Raw genomic sequence first — 19,811 nt, 5'->3', positions numbered from 1 at the left:
CACACTAATGCTTCAACTGGACCGCTCTGCCCGGTTCTTTTTGCTTTGGAAAAAAAGATGAATTCTTACTTGCACCTTTCTAGCCATACTGAGGACTTTTATTCCCTTCCGGATACATTTTGAGGTCTGGGAGTTACATTCTGCCCTTTAAGGAAAAAATAATATATATATAGTTTGAAGACTATAAACTTGAACTGACCCTAGAAAACTCCCCAAAGTCTTGGTAAAAGGCTCTGTCTTCTAATGGATTGCTAATGTCCCCTTTTCTGGGATGATGGGAGGGTCAGAAGAGGAGTTCCTCGGGCATCAAATCAGTCCCAAGAATCAGCATGGGATCCTGATGAATGGTGACGAATAGCAGATTTTCCTGGCTCAACTATGACATTGAAATCCATAGGACCTATGTTATTGGAGAGATTTTCTTGATTTTTCACTAAATTCTGCATTGTCAGTTTTGTCCTCTTCCATGCAAATTCAGGACTATTGGTAAGAATTCTCAAGGTTTGTGACTGGCTTCTTTTCCTTCTATCACTTCTGGGGGAAAAGGTGATAAAAAAAGCTGCTATAAATCACATTACAGCTATAAAGAATGATCACATTGAGACATTTATAAATAAATGGACGCAGCTTGAGACCATACTTATAAGTGAAATAAATCAAACTCACCTGTATAAATACCGAATAGTTTCCCTAGTGTAAGAAACGATAAGAATACATGAAAGTACGTGGTAATCATGATTCCCAGTCACACTGGTTTGAAGCCATATAATGTTTTCACTCATTACTTGGAATGGTTTTAATTTGGGTGGTTTTATTTTATTGTCTGTGATACTACAAATAACTATTTTGAAGAGAATAAGAGAATAATAGCTATTAAGCTAGCGCTGATTTAATATCATCCTGTTTTGCAGCGCCATCAAGTTGTTCATTTGTTTCCATTGGTTCTAACATGTGGTACCTTATTATATCTTAATGTATGCAATAGTATAAGCAAGTTTTTTATAGACAAAGAGATAATATAGAAATTGATGTTTGGTTTCTGCTAGCTGGTTCTAAATACCCTGCAATAATTTCATTCTCTTGAATGGTCTCACACTGTCTTGATAAATTTGATGCTATAGTATACAAAGTTAGACTCAAATATTTCAAGGAAAGAGTCACTATGGTAACTACTATTAATGTCAAGCTATCTTGGGGTGAAACACAATGATGGTTAATTTTTTGGATTCTGACCGGTGTTATATTAATACGTTCTTTTTTTTTTTAATCTCAGTCTCCGCCCTTTTTCTTACCTTTTTTTAAAAAATTAATTTATTTCTTAGTATCTTTTAACTAAGGGAAAACTAAATTAAAAATAGTGCGATAGATTATAGTAATTTTTTTGTTTTCCTGTTAACCTGATTTGAACCCCTGTAGTGTTCTCCATATCTTGTTCTGACTGATTTTATTATATTCTGTTTCACTTAATAGTATCAAGTTTGAGGGTATAGGCAACCATTTGGAAGGCAACCAGATATTCTATGATGCCCGTTATTATTTGACTATTATCTTCTTTGGAATCCTATAAGCTCTCCAATGTGGTTTTATTGGTCTTATGTACAGTTTTGTTCAATTCTTTTATACTAGCTGATATAGGCTACTCTTTTTAGGATAACAAGAGGCATAATGGTAACCATTATTGATCACCTAGTAATCCCCCTTTTTTTTTCTTTCTTTTTTTTTTTTTTCATTTTATGCAATGTCCATCCTTCTGATCTAAATGACTTTGTTTTGCTTTGTCACATTGGGTTTTTCTTTAGTCTGTCTTGTCTTGTTTTTTGGCCCTTTTTTTCAATCTTTTTTCTTTTCTTCTTCAAACAAAAAGTTAAAATGCTGTGGAAGTAATGGAAACTAAAATGCGCAATTGTTAGTGTAAAAAAGAGAGGAAGGAAAGTGATCTAAAGAATATAACTGCAAGTTTATTTAAATGTGTAGGATAGAGAACCATATTGCTGAGTTTTTCTTGGATCATTGAACAGAACTGACTGCAATCTCACTGTATTAATCTCCACTTTGTATGCTTTAATTTTGTAATCTGGACAGCTGTTTGTAAGATGACAATGTGTGATCTATTAACTGGTGAACTCATACTGTATGTTTTTTCTCTTGAAATTCTGTGTTGCTTCTAGCCTTTTACTGTCTTGCTTTGTTTAGTTTTGTTTTTCTCTTTAAATAAAAAAAATGACATTACAATCTTCTGGTTTTCCTCTTTTCAGTTTATAAAATGAGGACAGCCTCTTTCTTGTTTGGTGACCAGTAATTTCTTTATCTCCTTTATTTCACTGAAGATTGGGGAGGGCAATTGTGGAAGCAAATATATAAAGTACTTTCAGATAATGCTGGATCACATGTATGACTGTAGGCATGTAAATTATATTCCCTGGTGACGTCATAGCTGGTCTAGTTTGTGTAAGTGCATTCTATAATGTTTTCACAATGATGAAATTGCCTTCTCAGCATTCCTCAATGTCATAGTTGTTAAGGAACATGTGAAAAAAAATACGTGCTTCTCTCTCTCTCTCTCTATATATATATATCTTATATATATATGGAGAAAGAAAAAAAGAAAGAAAGAGAAAGGAAATGGGAAACTGGCAGTTTCCCCTAGCCTCCTTAGAGACCAGAGTGGGATAAGATGAAGTGTGGTGACCCCAGCAGACTTCAGATGATCCCAGCTTCACAGATGTGGCAGGCTTTGCTCAGTGAGTCTGGGATTTTGTGCAAGAGGTATCTGGACACTATATCTCATTTTTTTTTCTCAGCAAGGAGTAGTGTCATCCTGGACACACAAGGGCTTTGGTTGTGCATGCCTTTAGAGAGTAAACACGGGGAGCTCTGGAAGCTGTCCCCGACCTGGCATCCAGGCTCTGGAAGGAAGCAGCTCAGTGGGCAGGTAGGCTGAACTCCCAGTGCATGTAATTAAGGCACAGCAATGGTAGGTAGGCAATCCTGGCTTGAGCAGTGACCTTGGATAGAGAGGGGGAAATATGGAGGTGAGGGGGGGTAGGGAGTCTGCATTGCAAGTATCTCCCACTACCACTCAGGTTTACAGCTCCCAGTGGGAGAAAATAACCTCCCAGAGAGGAATAAAAACACAGCCACTGAGCACTGTGCTTGGAATTAATAAGCAAATCCTATCAGACCCTTGACATCATGGGCTTTGTTTGGTTTTGGAAGTGTCAATGATTATCTCTGTGTGCTGCATCTCCAGGCCCCGTCCCTGTGATGGATGGCCACCCGCATAGTGCCCTGGCATTTCCACGCACAAAATAATTGGCTGCATGAGGTTGCTGCATGCCTTTCTGTGGAAGGAAACTTCAAAAACAACTTCTATTCCATAAACCCAATTTTCCTTGATTTTTTGAATCTGAGAACCCTGGTTCTGTTTTCATTTGACTTCTCCAGGATATAAAGGTAAAAAGAGAAAGATGAAGACAGTTTTCTGTGTTTTGCAGCTAAATAGTCACTTACTTTAAGGAGATTCTTGATATTTTATGTCCCTTTCTATAACATTGCTGTAATGGTCATAGAACTCTCCAAACTTCTTTGAAGAAGAGACTGAGGACAGGGCCAGCAGAGATGGGAAAGCTCAGTCACAAGAGCTAAACTTTATTGATATTGTTTATGTTAGTTAATCTTGGATCACCTTGTTAATTGGTACATTAATTAACTTTATATAGCTAAACTAAATGCAGGCACTGGGGTTATATGACCTTATTTTGTCTTCCACCAGCTGCATTATTACTGTTATTTCTGTTTTGCAGAAGAGACTATAACTTGCACAAAAGCACACAGCTGGGACCTAGGGGCTCTGCCCTTAGGCCTCTCTGAGCCTGAGTCACCTGTTAGTCATCCAGAGCTGCTGCTAACTACAAAATTCCACGGTCTAAGGATGGGGATTCAGGAATGCTGGAATGAAAGTGGCTTAAAACAATATTTGTTGCAGCACAGTTTCTGTGAGTTATGATCCCAGCATAGCTTAGCAGGGCGCTTCTGCCCCCAAGTCCTTTAAAGGCTACAGCCAAGGTGCCGACCAGGGCTTCAGTCGTCTCGAAGCTCAGCTGGACAGGGATTCACTTCCAACCTCTCTCCTGTGAGTGTCTGCAGAATTTAGTTCTTTGTCTGAACTTGAGCTGAGGCCTTCCTCAGCCCTTTGCCACACAGATCTCACCACAGGACACACAAGGCAGCTTGCCTTGTCAGAGCAGAGAAGAACCAGAAAGAGTCTAAGTAAGATGGATGCCGCCATCTTGTAGACTAATCTTGGAAGTGGCATTATTGCTTTGGACATCATCTGGACATTGCTTGGACATCACTAGAAGCAAGTTGGTAGGTCCAGTCTTACTAAAGGAGAGAGGTGCTGCACAGAGGTGTGAACACAGGAATGCAGGGGCCCCTGGGGACCATTTCAGAAGCCACCTGCTACAGTACAGGTGCCCAGGTGCCCAGGTGTACCACTCACAGGTGCCCAGGTGTACCACTCACAAGAGCAGCTCAGTGGCTTGTATTGTCTGACTACGACCTGCTAGCCACAGCTGACCCAACCAGAGATGGACATCAATCCATCGCAGACCAATTAAATTCTGTCCTTCAGGAATTCTGAATTCCAATTTAGAGATGCTTGTTGGTTTCTACTACAGGCTTGAAATGAAACGACACTAATTGGAAGTTATCTCTGCCGTGCTCTGATAAGTAGAGATGGCCAGATATGAGCAAGAGAGAGAAAGACAGAGACAGAAAGACAGATTGGCGGTGGATCCTCCCTTGGGCTGGAGAGATACAATACACGCATTAGTATTCTGTCACTTCCAATCGGGGAAGAGATTTATAATATTTAGCAACCAGAAAAATCCAAACACCAGCTAACTCAGAGGGAACCCACTGCTGGATGTGGGGTGTTCACCAGCTGCCCGCTCTGTCACGCTGCTGACCTCTGGAGCTAGACTGGCCACACAGCCTAGCTGAGGTCCTCCAGGGGCCAGGAATGGGGTCTCGGGGGCAGCCCAGCACAGACACCTCTGTGTGATGGCAGTTTCTCTGGAGCCCACTGGGAAATCAGTCTCTCCAGCAGACAATTCCCTGGTGAGGATTTGGTGACAATGTCCAGTGCTTTTCTGGATCATTCATTGAGCTCCCTGGAAGAATACGCATAAGTGTTCTAGACAACAATGAAAAGCCGACATCTGACCTGTGTAAGAAAGAAATGGGAAAAGACTTTCCTAAGTAATGGGATTTAGGAAACCTACTACTTTGTCTAAAACAGAACCTGTGCTCTAGGCCCCCAGAGCACCTGGACGGGCCCTTGGAACTGTGACTCTCTTGATAGTATGTGCAGAGTTTTACGGGCATTTTCAAGTATATGACTGGTAGCACATATTCCAGTGATGTGACCTCGATGAAACGAAAGCCCAAGGGCAGTGTCTGGAGAGAGGGTTGAGTCTATTTTTATTGTTTTTTAAATTAAATCAACCGAGAGTCAATAAAGTGAATGAATGGTCTCACAGTTCGGTTCTACTTGGGAACAAGAAGTTGACACAGCTTTTCTCTCTAAATGGGGAAGAATTCCCACTTGGCCACCCCATCTCCTCTACAATTTTCTTTCTGCACCAGGAACACACAACAATAAGCGTGCTCTGAAAGCCAGCAAGGAACTAATCCCTGAAGTCTCTCCCTCAACATTAAACCAAACTCTGGCTTCCTTTTGAGGGCTTCTGTCGAGCTCAGCCTTTGCATGAGAACTGCATAGGCTCATGTTAGATATTGTGGACAATTGCCCTGCATCCTAATTCAACAAAATACAAGGGAAGTTGTTGCAACTCACCACAAAAAAGATTTATGCCCCTGTCTTATCATAATGCACAGTGTGCACCGCTCCTTTCTAAAAAAACAAGGGTAACTTCAATGCAGTAGAGTTTAAAACGTGTATTTTTAACTCACAATCCAAATGTTTTTGAATCAGGAGTTTTCTTCTAGGAGAAGTTTGGAGTTACCATGCAAAATATGTTACTTTTTTTATTTTTTAAAAAAGAAGAGAAAATATGCAAAACTTTTTCAAAGTTTTAGATGAATAGGTTGCAAAAATCCTGCCCTGGGATATCAGTTGGACCTGCAGCAACTTCAGGGTGGTGTGGAGAGACTTCTTTGGAGATTTAATTCATCATTATTAATAAGGGAGCTTAATAATTATTGAGTGCTATGTGCCAAGCCCATATTAAACACTTTATATATCCTATTTTGTCTTCACAACACTCCCATTTATTAACTGTTTTACAAAGAGAAAATTGAAGCATAGAAAATTTTGAAAGTTGGTCAGAGATGCAGCAGGAATTTGGAACCAGGTCTGTTTTATTCCATTGCTTCCTCCGATCCTCCACGCACCAATCACTAAATTTAAGACCGTGGTAACATCATTACTGCCTTCAGTATTTGGCAATATAGTTGGTTAACTTCCAAATAGTCCTACCCAACTTGTTCTCCCTCCTTCAATGAACCTATGTAAAACTTTAGTGTATTCCAAAACTGTAGGGTAAAACTATTTAGTGTATCGACAGCTACTGATACAACTAAGCACCTGTCATGGTTTATGTCAGGGGCCCCTAAGCCTCATGCAATTCGACCAGTTCTAGCATTTGTGATTGGTTCATTGTCTAGCACTCAGATTGGTGGTGTGTTTCACCCGCCCAGGGGTGGAGTCAGGATAGATATACCAGCAGTAAGAAGGTGTGTCTCTCTCTCTTAGTGGCTAGGGCCTTCCTGTTTGCAGCCACCATGAACCATCATGCCATGCTGCCTTGGAGCCAACTGAGTATGGACTGAAACCTCCAAGAATTGTAAAAAATAAACCTTTTCTTCCTTAACTTTGTGCGTCAGGTATTTTGTTTCAGCGGCAAGTAAAAAAGTAACTAAGACAGTACCTCTAAATAATAAGTATTTACAATTGCTCATGGGTCTGTAAGGGTCAGCCCGGCACCTCTTCTGGTCTTAGATGGACTTACTTATGGACGTGAGGTCAGATGTGGATCAGGGAGGCAGCTCTGATGGTAGGCTAGGCCTGCTCACTCATGTGATCGAGAGTCTCTGGGCTGATCCTGGTCTTATGGCCTCATGAACCAGGGCTTCGGTTCATGTAATTCTACTGCTTCAGCAGGCCAGTCTGGATTTTCCATAGGTGGCAGCGGAGCAAAAGAGTTCAAAGGCCTGGAGACTAGGCTTGAGGCTAACACTTTGGCTGCAACTTATTGGCCAAAGCACGATCTAAGGTCAGCCTGCATTCAGAATGAAAAGGGATTATAACATCTCATTGCAAAGGGCGCACCTACAAGGTGTCATTAATTGGGGCCAGTGGTAAAATCGGTCTTTCATAAAGCATAGTTATGAAAATAGCAGTTTTGGTTGATGGAAAATATGCAGTAGGCTCTCTCACTTCTCTATGAGAGACACAATCACAATCATCCCTTGCATGAAAGGAAACAGGTTTAAAGAAACTTGCTCACAATTCCACACTCCTGAATAATGGACGTAGTCTTAGCATTTCGTGGCTTGGCCCAGCCAAATGAACCCTGGTTTCTGTCAGTGGCTTCTTCTCTTACAAAGCATAATGAAAGAACTATTTCCAACTTGTCCCAAGTGTGTATTCAAAGGGTTTGGCCCTTGGACTCTCCGTCCTTTCAGTAGAGGACTTAATGAAATGGATAGGCCCCCAGAGTCCATGGCTCCAAACAAGCCCTTTCTCAGTGTATTGCTTTGGCAGCTTTTGCCGCAATTCCAAAGATGGGCAGGGCCATAGTGGAGCAGCAGCTTTCTCTGCAGCAATAAACAATATAAATCTGACCATCAGCTTGCACATTCTACAAGCAGATTGGAGAAAAGAGCTACCTCTCAAGGCCTCTGATTCTTCGTCTGCAAAATCATCAGAGATGATCTCACATCTCACAGAGAAAGCTTGGGAAGAAGGAGGAGGCAAAGGGTGTGAATGCGCTTCCCAAGACAAAAGGCAAGCTATGAAGATACAAGGGGGAGCAGAGGGGTGCAAGGAAGCAGAAGACATACAGAAAAAGAGCCAGCTCCCAGAGAAAAGTGAAAAGATGGAGTTTTCTGCTCAGAACCTGCACGGGCACACGCAGTTTCCGGCTGCAGACTTCCCCAGACCCTTGTATAAAAGCAGACAGCCCCTCACTCACAGGTAATGTGCTGGCTACACTGCCCCCTGCTGGTCGTCTTCGGGAAGCGCACAAAAGCTGAAGAGCCAGTAGAAAGCAGGAACTTGGATTTATTTCACAGATCCTATAAAGGACTTCCTGATTACCCCAGGCTCAAGGCTAATTATTAGAGCTAGTTTGGCATTTTTCCTTTCTTTTCCTCATCCATAGAATTGACATCTTTTCCTCTCTTTATTCTGTAAATTGGGGCTGTATCATGGCATCTGGGCTTCCCCACTCCTTGATTTTTTGTAAGGATAAAGCCCTAGCATCGTATGTCTGCCCACTTATTCATGATCACCATAAAGAACTGGGGAATGAGGAGGTTTATAATATACCAAAAATTGCAGCCATTTCAAAAAATTCTGGAATCTCACTCACCAGGTCCTTAGTTCCTTGTGTGTAGCATCTGGGTCTCTCTGAACCGTTGCCTAGAGATGAAAATCTTTTAATGTTTTCTCCTCTGCTTTCATTTGGGAGGTGGGAAGCATCTCTTCAAACAACTTCCCCAATCACCACCGGATTTTTAGTCCATTCTACAGGACTTGTTTCTGATGACTCCTTTCCCCGGCACCTGCCTGATGGAACTCGGGCAGACACTGAGTTGCCCTCTGGCTGGATCAGGACTTCCATGGAAGACTCACTCATGCCTTGGGAACTCTGGCTGAGGTGGATACTTGTGTGCTTCCTCCACCTCCTTTGGAATCAGAATCAGTAAGGATCTCATAGGACTTCAAGTAAATGATCACTTCCTGCCACCCCACCTTGAGCACTAATCTGGGTTAAGCCCTGGGATTGTAGAAGCTGATACCTGGCTCCCATTCACCTGCTATGATTAATAATCATGATGCTGTTTACTGAAGGCTTGCTGGTTTAGAAACCCCATGAGCTAGAATCTATTATTGTTACTATTCTCAATCTATAGATCAGGAAATACAGGCAATAAGAAGTTAATGAAATTACTTGCCCAAGATCACAAAGTCAATAAGATATCAAGGATTTGAATGCAGAGTTCCTTGCTTGCCTGGCAGCACAGACGCTGAATGCGGGTTTCCTGGCCTCGACACCCACCTGCAAAACCACTGAGCTATACGGTCCCTCATTGCAGGCAGTAGGACTGCTTTTGTGGCTTATAGAATCAGGTAGTTGGACTAGTTTGAGTTTCAGTCCCCCCTTTACCACTCTGTCACTTGCTATCGGTGTGAACATGGCCAGAATACTTAAAATTGTGAAGCTTTGTTTTGCTTATCTGCAAAATAGGGACAGTAAGAGAGCCTATCTCAAAAATTGTGATGAAATAGAATGGTGTTTATAAATTATATAGCAAAGGGCCTGGAAAACATGAAACACTTAGTGAATGATATTTTTTCCCAATGGCACCAAATCCCTTTGTTGTTAGTATTTGTTGCCCCTGGCTCTTCCACTGTCTCACTGCATCATTGAAGATTTAGGTTTGTTTTCGATCATCACATATCCTCTTTCTTACCTATACTGCATGCTTTTTCTTTGTCACTCTCCTGTGAACTATTTTCCTTAGACAGCCAAAGACAAAACAGTCCTTTAAAAATTGTATTGTTTTACTTTCCTGCTTAAATCATAATGGCTCCCCATTGCACAAAAAATGAAATTTAAAAAACACCATGACTTATGGAAGTGTACTTGATGTGACACTGCCCATCTTTCCCATCTTAAATCTCTCTCCTAACTCGCTAACATTGTGATCCAATCACATTGGGCTTCTTCCTGTTCTTGAGTGTAACAATTTATTCCCATCTTGTGATATTTGTGAGAGAAGCAGTCAGAAACTTTTTCACTTTGAGCTTTACAAGGCTGGATTCTTTTTTGTCAGAGCCCAACTTGAATATTATTCTTTACAGAGACTATTCCCTTGTTCTTGGGTCCATCCCCTCCCAGGCACTCTCCCGGTATTCACCACTGTCTCAGAGGATCTTACTCTTTGCTCTTTTGAGTGACTTCCTCCCCATCGGAATACAAATGACATAAGGGCAAAGAGTGTACCAGCCATGGTCTGGCAGCACTGAGTTCAGTTCCTGGTTTCTAGTAGATTTTCAATACACAAAGGTGCATGCCTATGATCCCAGCATTCAGGAAACCAAAGCCCAGGTACCTTAGTGTCTTAGGAACAGCTGTCTCAAAATAGAAACTTCAAAGGGAGGGGTGTAACTCAGTGCCAAGAACCTGGGTTCAATCCCTTCTCCCAAAAGAAGAAGGAAAGAAGACTAAAGGAAGGGGATTCAGTTAGTTCAATATTCATCTGTGAAACAGGATGACTTAGATTCAGTTATATCTAATGTTTTTTCAACTCTAAACTGATAAGAACCTGGGGGCAGCTTGGGGTCCTGAAGGGGAGTCCGAATTGTGAAGTTCTAGGACATATTACTGAAAACTAATATTTACCAGATCATGAAATAAGGCTGTAGTAATCCTTCATATAACTACAAAGGTATATCCAAATGTCTCCAAAATTTCTCTCACTGTAACATTTGAATTTTTTTCTTAGGTTTAGATTTCCTTATGATTAGGTCCTATGACAAGGAGCACATTGTCAGATATGATTGTGATGATCAACTAGCTGATACAACTTTGCCCTGATCCAGAGATGTGTTTGTTGATGGACTCAAGAGATCTCATGAGTACCTTTGAGAACCGTCCATCTGATACTATCCAGGAACACAGAAAGATTTCTAGATAGACATGGGCTTTATTCAACATCTAGGCACTAAGACTCTCACTTGGGTAGTTGCTCACACCATTTTTAAAATTATGTAATTCCATAAACATGTGTTCAGCCCCCCTACCACGAGCAGTCATATAATGATCAACAGAGATATCAATACCAACTCTTACAGAATATGAATTGATCAGACACCAAAGTGATGTATTACTTGTCAAGCATAATAAAGATGATGGCAAGACATTGTCAGGAAAAGCATAGATTATCATCCCTTGTAGCAAGCAAGAGAACACAGGTTGAGACGGTATATCAGTACTTACTGAGGAGAAATGGAGGGAAGGAGGCTTTAAGCAACAGGAAAAGTGGAGTCCAGAATAGTGTTCTGTGCTCATCCAGCTTTAAACCACCCTCTTTGGAGCCTTTGCTCATTTGTGGGGTTCTAATTAGCATGTTTGACTAGCAGTTGAGGAACCATGAGGAGCTAAGCCTATCATTTCTACCCAGAGAAAACTGACTGCCTTAAAATCCTGCTGGCACCACGCGCTGGTCTCCACTACACACATTAATTTGTCTTTATCCCTGGGGAGCACAAGGAGGAGTTTGCAGAAAGAGAACAGAAGAACAGAAAGAGAAAGGTGATGCCTTAGGCAAGACACAAAGCCCTGTACCAGGCGGTTCTGGAAGGGAGCCGACTGCATCCGCCTCAATAGTAACCGAGCCTTGCTTTATTTTTCTGCTCGTATAACTAGGTACTCCATAAATGTCAGGGGAGGATGAGAAGAAGTAAACAGTTATTAGGAAAGAAGAAGCGGGGAGGCACTGGGTCTCTGTCAGCTGTCTGGATTGTAAAATATTGCCACGCCCAGGTGACCTTCAGAATGCCTGTGCTGGTGTAATAGCAACCATTTTTGTAGGTACAGGAAGCCCTCGTTTAAGCCTGCTGTGTATTTAGGGGACTGCAAACGTAGGTGCTCTTTGAACACTTGTGTTGTCTTCCTGCTCTCTCGAGTTGGCTGTTTTTCTTGGTTTAATCTCTTCTAAGCCAACCGACAGGCGTGTGGAAGGTATGTTTGCTGCTATGGAGGGGCTGCTGGGTTTAGCAATCCCTAAAAGAGAAGCATCTCTCCAGATGGCAGGGCCCTTGGGGTTCAGAGGAATGTGTCTCTGGCAGTCAGCAAGGCTCAGTCATCAGTGTTGGCCGGCACCCACCCTGAGCCTCACGTGCAGCTGTGTGCTGTGACAACCCACCAGAAGCTCTGGGCCCGGGATGAGTACTGTTATTTGGAAAGAAAACTAGGAATTTCTATGAGAAAGCAAATATTTTGCTCTGGGGTTTATCTAAATTATTCAGCCCCCAGCCTTATATGGCTTAAGGAGAAATACTTATTTTAAAAAATTTGAAGTTAGAAGAACTCTGGGTTTAAATCTCAACTCCAACTCTACAAAGCTATGTGACCTTGAATAAGCTATAAAATCTCCTTGAGCATCAAATTTATTTGTACAAAAAGTAAGGATGAGCATGTTTCTATTTCTTGTGAAGTGTTGTGATAAGGATTTTAAAAAGGTGATTTATGCAGAGTGCTCGGGGCAGCAGCTAATGGCTGGCACACAACTAGGTGCACACAATTCTGCTTAGACACAGCCAGCATTATAATCGGGGAATATTTCTTCAGATTAGGGAAAGGGGGAAACACCAGGAGGGTCCAACTTTTGGGAGGTAACTCAAGAGGTCTCAAGATGCTTTGTCTTACACACATGGTTGATTTTGTGGGCAGAGATCAGCACTGTGGAGCGCCCCACAGGCAGCGAGCATGGCAGAGGGGCCAGCTTTGAATCTGGACCTTCCATGTCAGTGTTTGAAAACTGCAGATCTATTAATGATTGACTAGATAAAGAAAAGGCAGTGTATCTAACAGAGGAATTTTATTCAGTCATAAAGAAGGATGAATTCAAGTCATTTTAGTAAAATTTAACACCACTGTCCGAGGGGCGTTAAATGAAATAAGTCAGACGCAGAAAGTCAAATAGTATATGGTTTCTTTCATATGAGATCATCAGTTACAAATAAATTAAAAGCGAAATAAAGAGGCTTTGGGGAAGGAGAAAGGGTTCCTAGGAAGGAGCAGAGCAAGGAGAAAAGGACTGAAAATAATTAAGGTGGTCGGTTTTCTCCTCCAAGTCTGCGTTTTGTGCTTTGGGTGCATAATTCCTGTGTCTGGAGTTTTGCTCCTACCCTGAGGGTCTCTGAAAACCAGTACTAAATTCCCAAATAAGAAAGGAGCACAGAGGCCCACAGGAGGGTCTGTTCTCCAGGTGTTCCCAGGATACATTTTCCCTACAGTGGAGAGCTTTCCTGGGTCCCCACAGCCCCTCATCATCCCTGGACATTTCAGACCTGATCAGATGGTGTCCCTCCGCTCTGTGTAAACAAGCAGGACCACACAGGGTACATGTTGCCCTCGCCCCAAGGGTGAGACCATCCACCAGTCCAAGCCAGCTCCACATTACTTTGCTTCCCCTTGGCATGGAGCAGCAGTTGTGAGGACTAATCAACCGAGCTGATCCTGACCGAGGACATTTTTGCTTGCAAAAAGAGAGGAGCAACAAGACCCTGGGACTATCCACATTAAGATCAACAGTGCACTTGAACCCCTACCCCATGGCCTACATCCAGCAGAGACCAGAGAGCTAACTGTATTTCCATCTTCCAAAGGGAACAAGGACACATCTTGGCTTGGACTGTAACACAGTCCGGGGTGCATGGATGGAGGGGCTCCGGTGCATTGTGGGGACTTCAAAAACCCGCAGACCCTAAAGGTAGGTGAAGAAAATGTTGACTGGCGGGGTCCTAAGACTAAATCTTGGGGGGAAAACACTCATTCAAAGACACGGGAAATTTTTCTTTGACCCATCTTTTAAAAATTTTTCTATTTTTAATTTTTTTCTTTTCTTCATCAGGCATTTTGGGCATTTGGAGGTTTTTTTGTCCTTTTTACCTCTTCTTTTCATTGTTTGCTATTTCTCTTTTTTCCTTTCAACTTTTCCCCTATTTCTTTCTTATATTTTTATTTCCTGTACTTTGCCCTCCATTAATCTTTTTGCTTCTTTTTCTGATTCTTCTTTTTCATTTATTCTGGCTCCTTGTTCTTAACACTATTAACTTACTTTATTCCTCAGGAGGACCTCCTTTCTCGGTTTCTCTCCTCTTCATAGCTCACTGATTAGCTTCTCAAGCTTTGGTTTTATTTATTCTCCAGTTCCCGCCTCCTCTGCCTTTACTAGTAAAACCAGTAAGCTTTGGGTATTTCTAGACAGCGAGCTTCCATCACTGCTGTGAATGCAAGCACAGCCACGCCGGCACGGACACAATTTCCAACAGCTAAATCATGGAAACGCTCTGTATGTCCACCAGCAGATGAGCGGGTAAATAAGATGAGATATTTACACACAACAGAGCTCTATTCTGTGGTGAAGAAGGATACATTTGAGTCATTTGTAAGAAAATGGCCAGCTGTGCTCACAGGCATGGTGGCACACATCTGTAATTCCAGCAGTCAGAGGACTGAGGCAGGAAGATCACTGTGAGTTCAAGGCCATCCAGGGTTACACAGTGAGTTTAAGACCAGCCTGAACTGCGTGGTGAAACCCTGTCTCAAAAAATAAAATAAAATAAAGATAAAGAACAAAATAGATGCATCTTGAGACTATAATGTTAAGTGAAATAAACCAGACATATAAGCTTAAACATCACACAGTGTTTCTCATATGAGATGCCCAAAGTATAATTAAAGAACAAAATAAAAGATAAATAATAGGAAGTATGGAGACAGATCTTTCTCAAGTGAGAATGGGATCAAGAGATGCAGAGGGAGTAGGGATGGGAGGCAAAGCAGATAAAAAACGGAATGAAGATGTGGTGTCTATACGGACCAGCTCTGCCCAAGGAACATAAACGTTAGGGACCGCAAACATGGACTAATAAAAAATAGATAACTGTAATATAAATGTGAAAATGGCATTTCCAGCAAAATGTATAGATCCTAGATTCTCCTGAGGAGATCAATAAACTATATCCAGATACCACCCTTTTCATACTGCAGACACGTGAACATATTAAGACATTAGCTTTAAAAGACTTTCCAAGGAAAAAAAGAAACTAAATGAATGTTTGCCTAATAATAATATAATGCTGCTTTTTTTGAATGCTACTAATTATTATGTGTGTGTGTGTGTGTGTGTGTGTGTGTGTGTGTGTGGTGCTGGGAATCAAATCCACAACTTCACATGTGCTAGAGTAGTATTCCACCACTGAGTCCGCCCCCCAGCCCACTAAGTATTTCTTAATATCTGAAGTATGGGTTTATTTTCTTATAATTTATAAAATATAAAAATGTAGTCCCTATGGAAATAAGCAATCAATATTTTAATTTTTAAGTAAGATGTACCATATTATAATCACATCTTGGATATGATATGGATAAAACATATTCCTCAAGCTTTTCTTCCATTAAGTCAAACACATCATTCCAATTTATATTTTTCAGGCTGAAAACTCCACTAGAAATTTTGTGTTCAGATCTGAAATGGCTTCTCAACAAAATGTTTGTGTATAAAAACATTTTAAAATTAAGATATGTTACACATGTAGCAATCTCCTCAAACAAGTGTAAATTTTACGTACTAAAAACATGCATCAGTTTAAAAAAATAAACTGTGGATCCATGCAAAATCAATACTAGTAAGGGTGACCAGCATTTTAAAATAAAACAATGGAGAGAACAATGGAATTAAAATGCAGAGTGTATTTATCAGTAGGATAAGTATAGTTTCATGAGCTTTTATGCTTCGTTCTGTTTTGTTGCAGTGTGTGTAGGGGGTATCATATCACTATATTTCAAATGGCTAAAGTTGGAAAACCTCTAACACATTAGATCATTTTTCTCTAGCAAAATCCATTCTCAAACTATTTCTGGCTTCACTGACAATCTGTGTCTCCCTCTGGTTGCGACTCAATGTGCCATTTCTCCTGGCAGAGCCACAATGGATAAAGCAGCTCCAAAGCCCCAGCAAGTAACCCCTCTAGGGAGTTTAAGGGTGCACCCCAAAACATCAAAAATACTAAGTGGTTCTGACCACTAGAATTCTCTTCCAGCTTCTAAAACCACCCACTGCCTTTTGGAAACTTGTCTTTTCCTCTTTGGGATAATGATCTGGGTCTTGCCCTTTGCAATCAAAGTGAGCCCCTGTGACCACAGCCTATAGCACTCAAGAACTACTGCCCTAGAGTTTTACTCCTGAGAAGAAGGCCCACGATCCTGGGCCTGATGGGTCTATTCCTGACCAGTGTTCGGGTTCTAACCATGTTGATGAGTCCTGGCATCCCTGCATGGCCATGCTGCCTTGTTTGCACCCCATTCCCAATCTAAGTTCTTCAGCCTCCAAAGAAATCCATTAGCCCTCATTTCCTTCCATTACATTTACTTTTGTTTACATTAATTTGAATCTTTTTCTATTACCTGCCATTTAGGGTGATATTCAAACATTCAACAACAAATCCAGCTGGACCAAACCCACCTGAACCACCTGGCACTCCAGATAGGTGCTGGCTGCAGAGCTGGTGCGACTGTTGTGGTGTGTCCTGTCTAAGCATCAGCCCAGCTATCAGCCTTGGAGACACAAAAAAAACCCAGGCCAAAGCACGCCAACATTCATGACCTATCAAGCTAAAATCAGAAAGAATCGTAGGGCTTGAGACCTTTGCTGGGCTTGGAATAGAGGCTTAACTGAATGAACAAATTAATGAACCACTAGCTTCCCAAAAAAAGACACAGAAGAATGGTGAATCTGACCTGTCATCAGGGGATAAACAGAGCAGAAACAATCTTTCCTTTTCCTCCCAGATTGACATAGCCCTCATATAGTCCACAAATTATATGCACTATAAGTGTAACTCATATGTGGATAAATATTGATAAAACTATAATAGGAATGTGACTTATTATTGTACTATATGGTTGCCTTCTACTTAAGGCAAGCAGTCTTGGCTTTTTATTAATGTAATGAGTTAAGTATGCCTTATAAAATTAATTATTTAGTAAAACTATGGGTCAGTTTCTTAACTAGTAATAATAGTATAGTAGTAAATAATAGTATAATAGTAAATAATAGTACAGTTGGTACAAAGATATAGTAAGGACCCTAATAGCAACCCAGGAACACCTAACATGAAGGAAGCAACATCTTAGACATAGCTAGCAAAGAACCTGAGCTCAAGACAAAAACTTGAACCCTGGCTTCTTAGACCATCTAAACATGGCATCCTCTCTTCCTTCTCTCTCTGTTTCTACATCCAGTGACCAAGGGATGAGAGAGCTGGCAGTGTTCACAGAATGGTCTGAAGGACGGCACCATAGCACGGGGAGGGGTAGGAAAGTTCTATGACCGCAGACAGAGCCCACGTCCCTCGCACATGGTCCACCGCGCAGCTGTTGATGCTTACACGTTCTAGACAGTTTGCCTTGGGCTGGATTCAACTCAGTGACCCAGACAGGGAAGACTGTCTGTGCCCCAATTCCAGGCCCTTCAGCTCCTACTATTTCTCTCACGGTGGACTCTGGAAGCCTTCAATTTTCCTATCATCCATTTTTCCTGACATTTTTCATAGACAAGGTGACTTTTAAGGATTAAAGCTAACTATTGAAAAATTAACACCTATTTAACTGAAAATACATTTATGCATATATGCTCTAGGTGTAGGGCAGTATTTGAACTACCAGACAAGCATATTTCAGGGAAATGACAACACTTCCAGGACTGAAATTCTAATCTTACATTAAAAAAAGACCAAAGAGCCACAAGGAGAAAATAATATTCATTAAATAGGGATTGCTGTGCTTACCTAAGTAACTGGATTATAATAAACCAAACATTGAGAAGTACACCCCGTAGATTAGAGGAGACTCAAAGCAGGGAGGGGGGCAAATAGGGAAGTGGGGAGAAGAGAGGTTATGAGAATAAACTACCAAAATCTTAAAATTGGGAGCTCTCACATAAAAGCACTCACTTCTATCTTCTTTTGGCGAAATGCAATTCTAACACTAGGGCTCAGGACCTTATTCGGCTCGTTTGGGAAGTGACTGGTCCCCTAGGTGGGCCGTATGCTTTGCAGTTCAGCTCAGCCCCCACCTCTCCCTGTGGTTCAGCACCCAACCTTTGCCTTCATCTTATCTGCCTTAGCCCACAGAGCAGTAAAAGGTCACCGTTGCTTCCCATCATGAAATTAGCCACTCCTGTCTAAAAGTCCTAAAAAAAGGAAACTTTAAGTCTCAGAAGAGCAGGCATGAATTATGTCAACTTAATTTTCCATTGCATCCCCAGCATCTGACACATATCAGGTGCTCATTGTATTTCTAGGATGAATGGATGGATGGATGAAGACAGGGAGGAAGAGAGGCGGAAGAGAGGCATGGAACATCTTGGGCCCCTCATTGGAAGAGAGGAACATGTGAAAAATTTCAAAGGCCTCGGGAAGTATTGGTTTTTCATGTAGTCCTGGAGAAGGAGAGGACTTCAAAGTCTAGGCTAAGAAAAGGTCACTATGTCCACTGTTGTGAAGACTCTTTCACCTGAAGAAAAAGAAGTAAATAAAGAAAAGAGGGAATTTCCCAAGGATTTAAAAAAAAGGTCACACTAAGATCATGGATTTTGGTGTCAGAAATCTAGATTTGAATCTTGGATCTGCCACTCATGAATTGTTTAACCTTGATTAAATTGCTTTACCACTCTGAGCCTCAGTTTCTTAATATACCTTGTAGAATTACGTGAATATTTAATAATCTAGATAAAGCACTTAACAGAGTAAGAGCAAATACATATATATGTGTGTATATATATATATATATATATATATATATATATATATAACACTGCAGTCATTGTCTCCTCTTTTGGTGGAATCATCTATTTTCTTCTCTAACTGGGTTATTACCATAAGCATAAAGCATATTATAACAGCTGCCTGTAAAAAATGATTAGTTAATGGCCAGGGATTTAGCTCAACTGCGTAAGCACCTGCCTTGCAAGCTGAGGTTATGAGTTTGATCACTGATACCAAAAAAAAAAAAAAGATTAATTAGAAATCCTTCTCTTGATCCATATTCCTCTCTGAAATGCTTTAACTTAATATTACCAGGATCAGTTCCTGGACCAGAAGCAAAAGCATCCCACCAGCAGCAAACACATCTGACATCCAGACCATGGTTTCTTATACTTTTCTCCAGTAAAAGGGTGCCTGAGCTCCTTGGAGCAATAGCTGTGTCTAGGGTTAATGCAAATAATAGGTAAGACAAGTCTGAAGCATATTATAGTGCCAAAAACTAGGAAAGTACTAAATACACATGCGACCCCACCCCTCAGCATGCGTGCTTAATTATAACTTTGGGGAAATGTCAAAAGCCATTAGAATCAAATGAAAGAGCTCCCACTATTCGAGGCTAGAACATTTGTTAAATATAATAAATAATGTGTTATTAAAGTATAAAATAACCCACAAGTCCATACTGATATAAATAATTGAGTAAATAAGTAAATGGAGGGTACTAGATAAACACAGACTAATTCCAAATAATTTACCTGGATACTTTGCATTAGTGAGATTCCTTAATTGTAGGCTGCCCATGATAACTTCCTTCCAAACAGTATAACACAGAAAGGGGGCAAAACCTGCAGCTTTACAGAAGAAACAATAAATGTGAAAAACACTACCTTCTGTGAATGCTCAAGGTTAACATCATCATGACAAGGCATGTTGATAGTTTGTACCCTTGGTGTGAAGTGATGAGAAGGGTACTTTGTCTTACTCCAAAATTTATATCCCCAGT

At 41.1% G+C, this 19,811-nt stretch overlaps 1 long non-coding RNA gene across 1 annotated transcript in view; it reads left to right on the top strand.

The window, feature by feature from the left end:
* LOC134475786 (uncharacterized) overlaps positions 1-18,669 on the top strand; it is a 31,782-nt gene extending 13,113 nt beyond the window's left edge. Inside the window, exons 2-3 of the long non-coding RNA XR_010047030.1 lie at positions 13,646-13,749; positions 18,346-18,669. This is a non-coding gene — a long non-coding RNA (uncharacterized LOC134475786). The remainder of the gene's footprint in view (positions 1-13,645; positions 13,750-18,345) is intronic.
* The last annotated feature ends 1,142 nt before the right edge of the window (positions 18,670-19,811 follow it).

Source organism: Cavia porcellus, unplaced genomic scaffold (genome assembly GCF_034190915.1).
Source record: "Cavia porcellus strain 051 isolate PalLab524CR breed Dunkin Hartley unplaced genomic scaffold, mCavPor4.1 scaffold_4, whole genome shotgun sequence".
Lineage (NCBI taxonomy): Eukaryota > Metazoa > Chordata > Mammalia > Rodentia > Caviidae > Cavia > Cavia porcellus.
Note: the sequence above shows the minus strand (reverse complement) of the source record. Positions and strands in the feature narration are given on the sequence as shown.